This window comes from Penaeus japonicus, unplaced genomic scaffold, assembly GCF_977035675.1.
Source record: "Penaeus japonicus unplaced genomic scaffold, GWHDUDI00000001_assembly GWHDUDI00000013, whole genome shotgun sequence".
Classification (NCBI taxonomy): domain Eukaryota; kingdom Metazoa; phylum Arthropoda; class Malacostraca; order Decapoda; family Penaeidae; genus Penaeus; species Penaeus japonicus.
The window spans coordinates 49,744,142-49,752,989 of record NW_028234415.1 but is presented as its reverse complement, the minus strand read 5'-3'; the positions used below and the strand labels follow the sequence as shown (position 1 = coordinate 49,752,989).

Below are 8,848 nucleotides of genomic sequence, written 5' to 3'. Positions count from 1 at the left end.
AAGGAGAGAGGAGAGGGAGAGAAAGAAGAGAGGAGAGAGTTGAGAGAGAGAGGAGAGAGAGAGAGAGGTGAGAGCGAGAGAGAGAGAGAGAGCTGAGAAGAGATTTTTGAGGCGAGAAGAGAATGAAAGAGAGAGAAAGGAATGAGATAGAGAGAAAGGAGAGAGAGAGAGAGAGAGAGAGAGAGAGAGAGAGAGAGAGAGAGAGATGCAAGTATAATATATACATATAATCAGACTTTCCCATAAAACAAACGCACATCAAATAGTCATTTAATATTATTAGATGTTTCAAAAACTGTACAAAAGTTTAACAGCCAAAAATTCAACAATCAACTGGCTATGGTGCTCGAGTTTAATGACTTGTAAAAGCAGTACGATTCACAGGTATCAAGCAAACAAATATTCACACGCACTTTCAATACGAATATAGTGACTTCTTATACCTATGATTCTAGTAATGAATCCATGTAATTTCTATGTGATTATGGATTTATGTACACACATGCACATTGCACATGTACCACATGCACAGTACATGCACAACCAACCCACATACACACACATACATACATATATATATATATATATATATATAATCTATATATATATATATATATATATATATATATATATAATATACATATATATAATATATATATATATATATATATATATATATAATATCTATATATTTATATATATGTATATATGTATTTATTATGTATAATATATATATATATATATATATATATATATATATATATATATATATATGTATGTATGTATGTATGTGTATATGAACCTATGTATGTATGTATGTGTATGTGAATCTATGTATGTATGAATGTGTATATGAACCTATGTATGTATGTACTGTATGGTGAAAATCTATGTCTGTAATGAATGTTGTATGTGAAACCTATTGTATTGTATAAATGTATAAGGCTTGAGAATGCACATGCATGCACCAATGACAATGCTGAATGACCCACCACAGCTGCACCTACTATAACGTGGTCACACACACGTGCAATATAACTATCACCTTCATATTAACATTAATTTCATTTTTTGGCTCATACACGGTATGAAATTATTCAATTCTACATAAAAAAAGGTTGATAGTTATAGTGGATGCATGAAAAAAATAAATTAATAAAGAAAGAGGCTTTATATATAAACTAAGCTCTTATATAAACCTTTAAATCACCTTTAAATCTGGCTGTGATAAATTTGATCTTTATTCTGAAAACGAGACACATTTGTTCAGATATTCCTATACTTGTATTCTTTATATTAATCTTTGGCTGTATTTCATATCAATGTTCTTCTTCTTTCTTTTAATCTTCTTCATAACATTTTTTCCTCTTTCCTCTTTCAATGTCTGTCATTTATGTCTCTTGAACATCACTTCATATCTAAGAAAATACTGTTAATTAACGGAACACACTTCTGTTACGTAATGGCATGGAGATATAATAAGTAACACGTATTTTGGCAAGTAACTTTTAAAGTTGATATTATGGCAGAAAAGGGATGTGTCTGGATGTGAATTAATATTCTGTATTATCCTAGTTGATAGATACAATACTGCATAACAAAGTGTATATATATTTTTTTTTATGTTTGGTTCAAGTTTGTAGAAGTTATGCACTGTTACTGTAAATAAACAGATAGTATGGACAACCAGAGACTAATATATATTGAAATAATTAAATATAAATATATATACATATATATATATATATATATATATATATATATATATATTTATTTATATACTTTGTATAAATTATATATATATATATTTATATATTTATATATATATATATATATATATATATATATATATATATATATATATACATATACATATACATATACATATACATATACATACGTATATATATTTGTACATATTTAAATACATCAATATATACTTACATGTATATCTATATAAATTTACTGATATATATACACACATTCTCCAAGAAATATCACCCATACACTGCTGTGAAAATCAACACACAATCTCCGCAACATAAACAGCAATTCCCTCTTCCACATCCGAATCCCAGACACAACAATCGAACCAACAATCGAACAATCGAACCAACCAATTCATCAACCAACAACAGCAACTCCACCTCAATAAAACCTAGCAACCGCGAGTCAAAACACAAAACCCGGGATTCAGAAGAGTCAATTGAAAATCGTGCAAATCGGCAGGTCCTTCTTCTTCTTCTCATCCTTAGCAAGAGGTCTCAACATCTCAACACGGTGCAACGAAATAAGGATATTTTATGCTTTGAGGTCCTTTTCTGGTAGTGTTGAGTCGAGGTCCCGGATGAAGTCTTTGTAGATATAAGGGTCCATGTTTTTGGCTGAAATAATAATTATAGGAATTAGAATAAAGGTTCGATTATGATATCCTATGAATAAGATTATTGGATTAATAAGAATCTTATACAATATAGTTTATATAAAATATAAGGGTCCATGTTTTTGGCTGCAAGGATAATTATAGGAATTAGAATAAAGGTTCAATTAGGATATCCTATGAATAAGATTCTTGGATTAATGAGAATCTTAAGATGATGACGAGTTAATATACAATATAGTTTATATACAATATAAGGGTCCATGTTTTTGGCTGCAAGGATAATTATAGGAATTAGATTAAAGGTTCAATTAGGATATCCTATGAATAAGATTATTGGATTAGAATGCCTAACTGTGATAAACTTGGATCAATGAGAATCTTAAGATGATATATCAAATATATCATATAAAAATATATCATATAAACTGTTTTTCCATTTATCGTATGAACACGATGTTGAAAAAAAAAAATAATAAAAAATAATAATAAATAAATAAATAAATATGACCATATACATTCAGAAATTAATTGTTCTGATAATGAAATATCAACTAGATTTTTAGCATAATTATGATAATATTGATGTCAATAAAACCATCAGTATTAGCAATAACAATTATAAGGACAGCTATACTGGTAATGATGATATGATGACGATAACTATTACTGCTACTAATGATAATGATAATGATGATGATGGTAAAGATAATAATGATAATGATAATAATAATAATAATCATCATTATTATTATTATTATTATTATTATTATTATTATAATGATAGTAATAATAATAATCATCATCATCATCATGATAAACTATAATAATAATAACTAAACAATAATGATAATAATAGCTAATATTGATAATATATGATACTAATGATGAGGATAATAATAATAATAATGATAATAATAATAATAACAACTAATATTGATAACATATAATGATAATGATGGTGATGATGATGATAATGTTTATGATAATAACAATGAAAATTATAATAATGATAATGATAATAATAAAATAAGGTGATGATAATAATAAGAAAAATAATATTGATAATGATAATAATAATAATGAGAATAACAATAATTTTCATTTTTCTTATTATTATTATCATTATTATTATTATTATTATTATTATCATTATTATTATTATTATGATAAAAATCTGAATAATATTGGTAATGATAATGACAATAATGATAATAATGATAATAATAATAATAACAATAATAATAACAATAATAATACAAATAAAAAATAATAATATCAACAATAATAACAATAATACAAATAACAATAACTTTAATAATAATAACAATAATAACAATAATAAAAATAATTACAATATTAATAAAACAATAATAATAATATCAATAATAACAACGATAATAAAAACAACAACACGATAATAAAAATAACAACCAAAACAGCACTGCTAACAACAACAACAACAATAATAATAACAACAACAACCAAACCACAAGCAAAACTCACCCAAGAGATACAACAAGAACCAATCTCCGATCTGGCACTTCCTCGAGATGGAGTCCAGCTGCCTCCGGTCGAGTGCCACGTCCGCAGATCGACCCTCGCAGGAGGAGGTGGCGGAAGCTCGAGGAGGAAGGTGCCATCCGGTTACACGAGGCCACATCCATCCTTGAGATTCACGGCCACGATGAATGATTAACCTTGGAGCGGTGATGAAGCGGTTTTTTTTCTTTGTTTTTAGTTTTGTTTTGTTTGTTTGTTTTTTCACTTTTTGGATTTTTATGAGGAGTTTTGTGTTTGAGAAAGTTTTTAGTTTTTTATTTTATTTATATCTTGCGACAGATGGGGCGGGCGGGGGGAGGGGGAGGGGGTGGAAGAGGGAGGGGGAGGGGGGAGGGGGAGGGGGAGGGGGAGGGGGGGGGAAAGGGGGAGGGGGAGGGAGAGGGAGGGGGAGGGAGGGAGATGGAGATGGAGAGGGAGAGAGAGAGAGGAGGAGAGAAAGAAGAAAGAGAGAAAGAGAAAGAGAGAGAGAGGGAGAGAGAGAGAACGAGAGAGAGAAAGAAAGAAACTTCGCACCCCTATAAAAAAAAAAAAAAAATATATATATATATATACATATAAACACACATCCCAAAAAAAACAAAAACACACAGAAAACTCACCAAAACCACAAAAACACGAAGATCTTTTCGTTAAGAATGTTGAGGGGCAAGACACACAGAACGTCATGCCGCATGATGGTTCCCGAAGGACCGAATCTATGAAAGGTGCACTTCGCCACTTTGGGGAAGATTTCGTCCATCGGGTCATGGCGGCTACCCAGCTCCTGCTCCGTGAATTCGAGGACTCTTGTGCCGTACGTGGAGAAGCCGTAGTCGAGGAATCTGCGGAGAGGGGAGTGGGGGGGTCATTGGGGGGTTCCATTGGGGGGTGAGGGTGGTTTGTGGGAGGTGGGGTCATTGGGGGGGTGAGGGGTGGTTCATTGGGGGGGTGGGGGTGGTTCGTGGAGAAGCCGTAGTCGAGGAATCTGGGGGAGAGGGGAGTGGGGGGTCATTTGGGGGTTCATTGGGGGTGGTTCGTAGGGGGTGGGGGGGGGTTCATTGGGGGGTAGGGGTGGTTTGTGGGGGTTCATTTGGGGGGTGAGGGGTGGTTCGTGGGGGTGGTTCGTGGGGGAGGGAGGGGGAGGGAGAGGGAGAGGGGATAGGGGTTCATTGGGGTGGGGGTGGTTCGTGGGGGGGGGAGGGGGAGAGGGATAAGAACCTGGGAAGAGGGGATAGGGGTTTATTGGGGGGGTGGTTCGTGTAGGGGGGATGGGAGAGTGATAGGAACCTGGGGATAGGGGTTCATGGGGGGGTAGGCGGTGGGGGGAAGAGGGGGAGAGGGGGAGGGATAGGAACCTGGGGATAGAGGATAGGGGTTCACTGGGGGGTGGGGTGGTTCGTGTAGGGGGGGAGGGAGAGGGAGGGGGATAGGGGATAGGGGTTCACTGGGGGGTGGGGTGGTTCGTGTAGGGGGGGAGGGAGAGGGAGGGGGATAGGGGATAGGGGTTCACTGGGGGGGGGGGGGGTTCGGGTAGGGGGGGTGGGGGGGGGAGGGGATAGGGGATGGGGGTTCACGGGGGGGTGGGGTGGTTCGTATGTAAGGGGGGGAGGGGAGAGGGAGGGGGGATAGGGGATAGGGGTTCACTGGGGGGTGGGGTGGTTCGTGTAGGGGGGGAGGGAGAGGGAGGGAGATAGGAAAAGGGGGTTCACTGGGGGGTGGGGGTGGTTCGTGTAGGGGGGGGAGGGAGAGGGAGGGGGATAGGGGATAGGGGTTCACTGGGGGGGGGGGGTGGTTTCGTGTTGATAGGGGGGGAGGGAGGGAGAGGGAGGGTGGCGTCAGGGGATAGGGGTTCATCCTGGGGGGTGGGGTTGGTTCGTGTAGGGGGGGATGGGCGAGGGAGTGGGGGATAGGGGATAGGGTTCACTGGGGGGTGGGGTGGTTCGTGTATTGTAGGGGGGAGAGAGAAGAGATGCGGAGGGGGATAGGGGATAGGGTGGTTTCACTGGGTGGGTGGTGGGTGGTTCGGGGGTTGTAGGGGGAGGGAGAGGGAGGGGGATAGGGGATAGGGGTTCACTGGGGGGTGGGGTGGTTCGTGTAGGGGGGGGGGGAGAGGATCGGGGGATAGGGATAGGGGTTCACGCTGGGGGGTGGGTGGTTCGTCGTAGGGGGGGAGGGAGAGGGCGGGGGATAGGGGATAGGGGGTTTCACGTTGGGGGGTGGGGATGGTCGTGTAGGGGGGGAGGGCGAGGGCGGGGGATAGGGGATAGTGGTTCACTGCGCGGGGTGGGGTGGTTCTCGTGTAGGGGGGGAGGGGAGAGGGAGGGGGATTAGGGATAGAAAACACCATACACAACAACACTCCACACAAAGGGTTCACTGGGGGGGGGTGGGGTGGTTCGTTGTAGGGGGAGGGAGGAGGAGGGAGGGGGGGGGGGGGAAGGGGAGAAAAGGAAGAGGGGAAAGGGGTAAGGGGTTCACTGGGGAGGGGGGGGGGGGGTGGGGTGGTTCGTGTAGGGGGTAGGAGGGAGAGGGAGGGGATAGGGGATAGGGGTTCAACAAACCCTTGTGCTTGGGGGTGGGGTGTTTTTCGGGGTTTCGGAGAGCGGCGTCGTCTTTTTCTTTTTTCCCATCCCCCCTCCGGTTTTCTCTCCCGGTTTCCGTTCGCTTCTTTGAAAGAGAGATCTCTTTTCTTTTTTTTTTTTTCCCCCGTCCAGGCCTCGTTTTTTAGTAGGGGGGGAGGGAGAAGGGAGGGGGAGATATAGGGATAGGGGTTCACATGGGGGGTGGGGTGGTTCGCCCCCGGTGTAGGGGTGTAGGGAAGGGAGGGGGATAAAGGCGGGGATAGGGTTCATCATGGGTGGGGGTGGTTTTCGTGGGCCCGGCGGTGGCGGTCGGGCGTGTAGGGGGGGGGGGGGGGGGGGGGTGGGGGGAGGGATGGGGGAGGAGGGGATAATAGGGGATAGGGTTCTCAACCTCTTTCAACGTTGGGGGTGGGTGGTTCGTGCCGCGCGGTCGGCGTCGGGGGAGCGCGTGTGTAGGGGGGGAGGGAGAGGGAGACGGATAGGAACCTGGGGATAGGGGTTCATTGGGGTGGGATAGATGTTCATGTGGGTGTTCGTCGTTCGTAGGGGGGGGTGGGATTGGTTTCATGTGGGTGGTTCTGGGGGGCGGGGGGGAGGGGGGGGGATGTGGGGGGGGGGGGGGGGGGGGGGGGGGGGGAATGGGGGTTTAGTTGGTTCAGTTTGAGTTTTGGTTAGTGAGTTGGTTGGTGTGTTGGTTGGTGAGTTAGTTTGTTGGATGGATTGTGTGTTGGTTGGTAGGATGGTTGGTAGGATGGTTGATGGAATGGATTACAATCTGTTTGAATTAGTTTTGATTTGTCTTTGCAAGTTGCACAACCTAAACCAACCTAAACCAACATACCATCAGTTCCAACCACCACCCAAACAACCTCCATCGAACCGCAACCGCCATGCACACAACCCACAGAGCTCCCCGCGGTTCCCCCTCCCTAACAGAGCCCTCTACGTTTACGTCCCCGCAAGTGACGTAATAACTAAAAGCAGACTCTTTCTTTCGTTAACGAGCGCTTGCGGTGCGGAGACTAAACCTCTGCATTAATATCCCCTGGGAACAGAGGCGCGCGGCGCCCTTGATTAATGGGGATAATGGGGACGGACCCGAAAGGGGATTCTTTGGCTGGTCACGTGGGCTGAAAACGGAGAGCGTAATTGCGATAACCTGAACAGGAGGATGACTGTGTGCGAAATGGTGGATTTTTTTTTTTTTTTTTTTTTTTTTTTTTTTTTTTTTTTTTTTGTTTTTTTTTTTTTTTTTTTTTTTTTTTTTTTTTTTTTTTTTTTTTTTTTTTTTTTTTTTTTTTTTTTTGGGGGGTTAATGGTGAGTAATATATACAGTATGTGTGTGTGTGTGGGTATATATATCTATATCATATATATATATATTATATATATCTTATTGATATATATATAATATATAATGATATAACATATAAACATATATAATATGTATCAATATATATATATGATATTTATATAAATACATATATAGCATATACATATATATATATAAATATATATATATATGATATATAGATATATATATATAGTAGTATATGTTATATGTATATACACATTTATATATATTAGGTATATATTAATATATAAATATAGAATAATATATATTTTTATATATATATTATATATACTATATGTATGTGTATGTATATATTTATATATATATAGATACTAATTATATATATATTATTAATATATGTATGTATATGTATATAATAAAACATACTAATATAACATATATACATACATACATATATATATATTTATCATATATATATAATATATATATATATATATATATATATGTGTGTATATATATATATTGTTAAATATCATAAATTATATTTTTTTTCGCCGATTAGATTATATATATATATATAAATCATAAAATATATATACGTTATAACTATATATCTATATACCACACACCCACACACACACGCACACACACAACTATGCAAACTCGCACACACACACACACTACCACATCACACACATATATATATATATATATATATATATATAAATCATGATCAATATATATATTATACTAATTACCATATATAATTATATACATAAATATACATAATTAATACTAATATATATATATATATATATTATCAAAAATCAATGTATATATATCTAAATTTATATATATACACTACCATATCTATACATAGATATATATATATATACTGAATATGACATATATATATATATATATGTATATATTATGTATTCCTATATTAAATATATTAATTCTATATACTATATATATATATCTCATATATATATATATATATATCGTTATAATGTATATACACATTAA

At 38.4% G+C, this 8,848-nt stretch overlaps 1 pseudogene across 1 annotated transcript in view; it reads right to left on the bottom strand.

Moving 5' to 3' along the window:
• Positions 1-1,853: 1,853 nt before the first annotated feature.
• The window catches only part of LOC147470705 (innexin inx2-like), an 8,288-nt pseudogene continuing 1,293 nt past the window's right edge, over positions 1,854-8,848 (bottom strand). The window contains exons 2-5 of the transcript XR_015191493.1: positions 4,500-4,764; positions 3,980-4,026; positions 3,887-3,948; positions 1,854-2,384 (exon numbers count right to left, since the gene is read on the bottom strand). The product of XR_015191493.1 is annotated as an innexin inx2-like (transcript). The remainder of the gene's footprint in view (positions 2,385-3,886; positions 3,949-3,979; positions 4,027-4,499; positions 4,765-8,848) is intronic.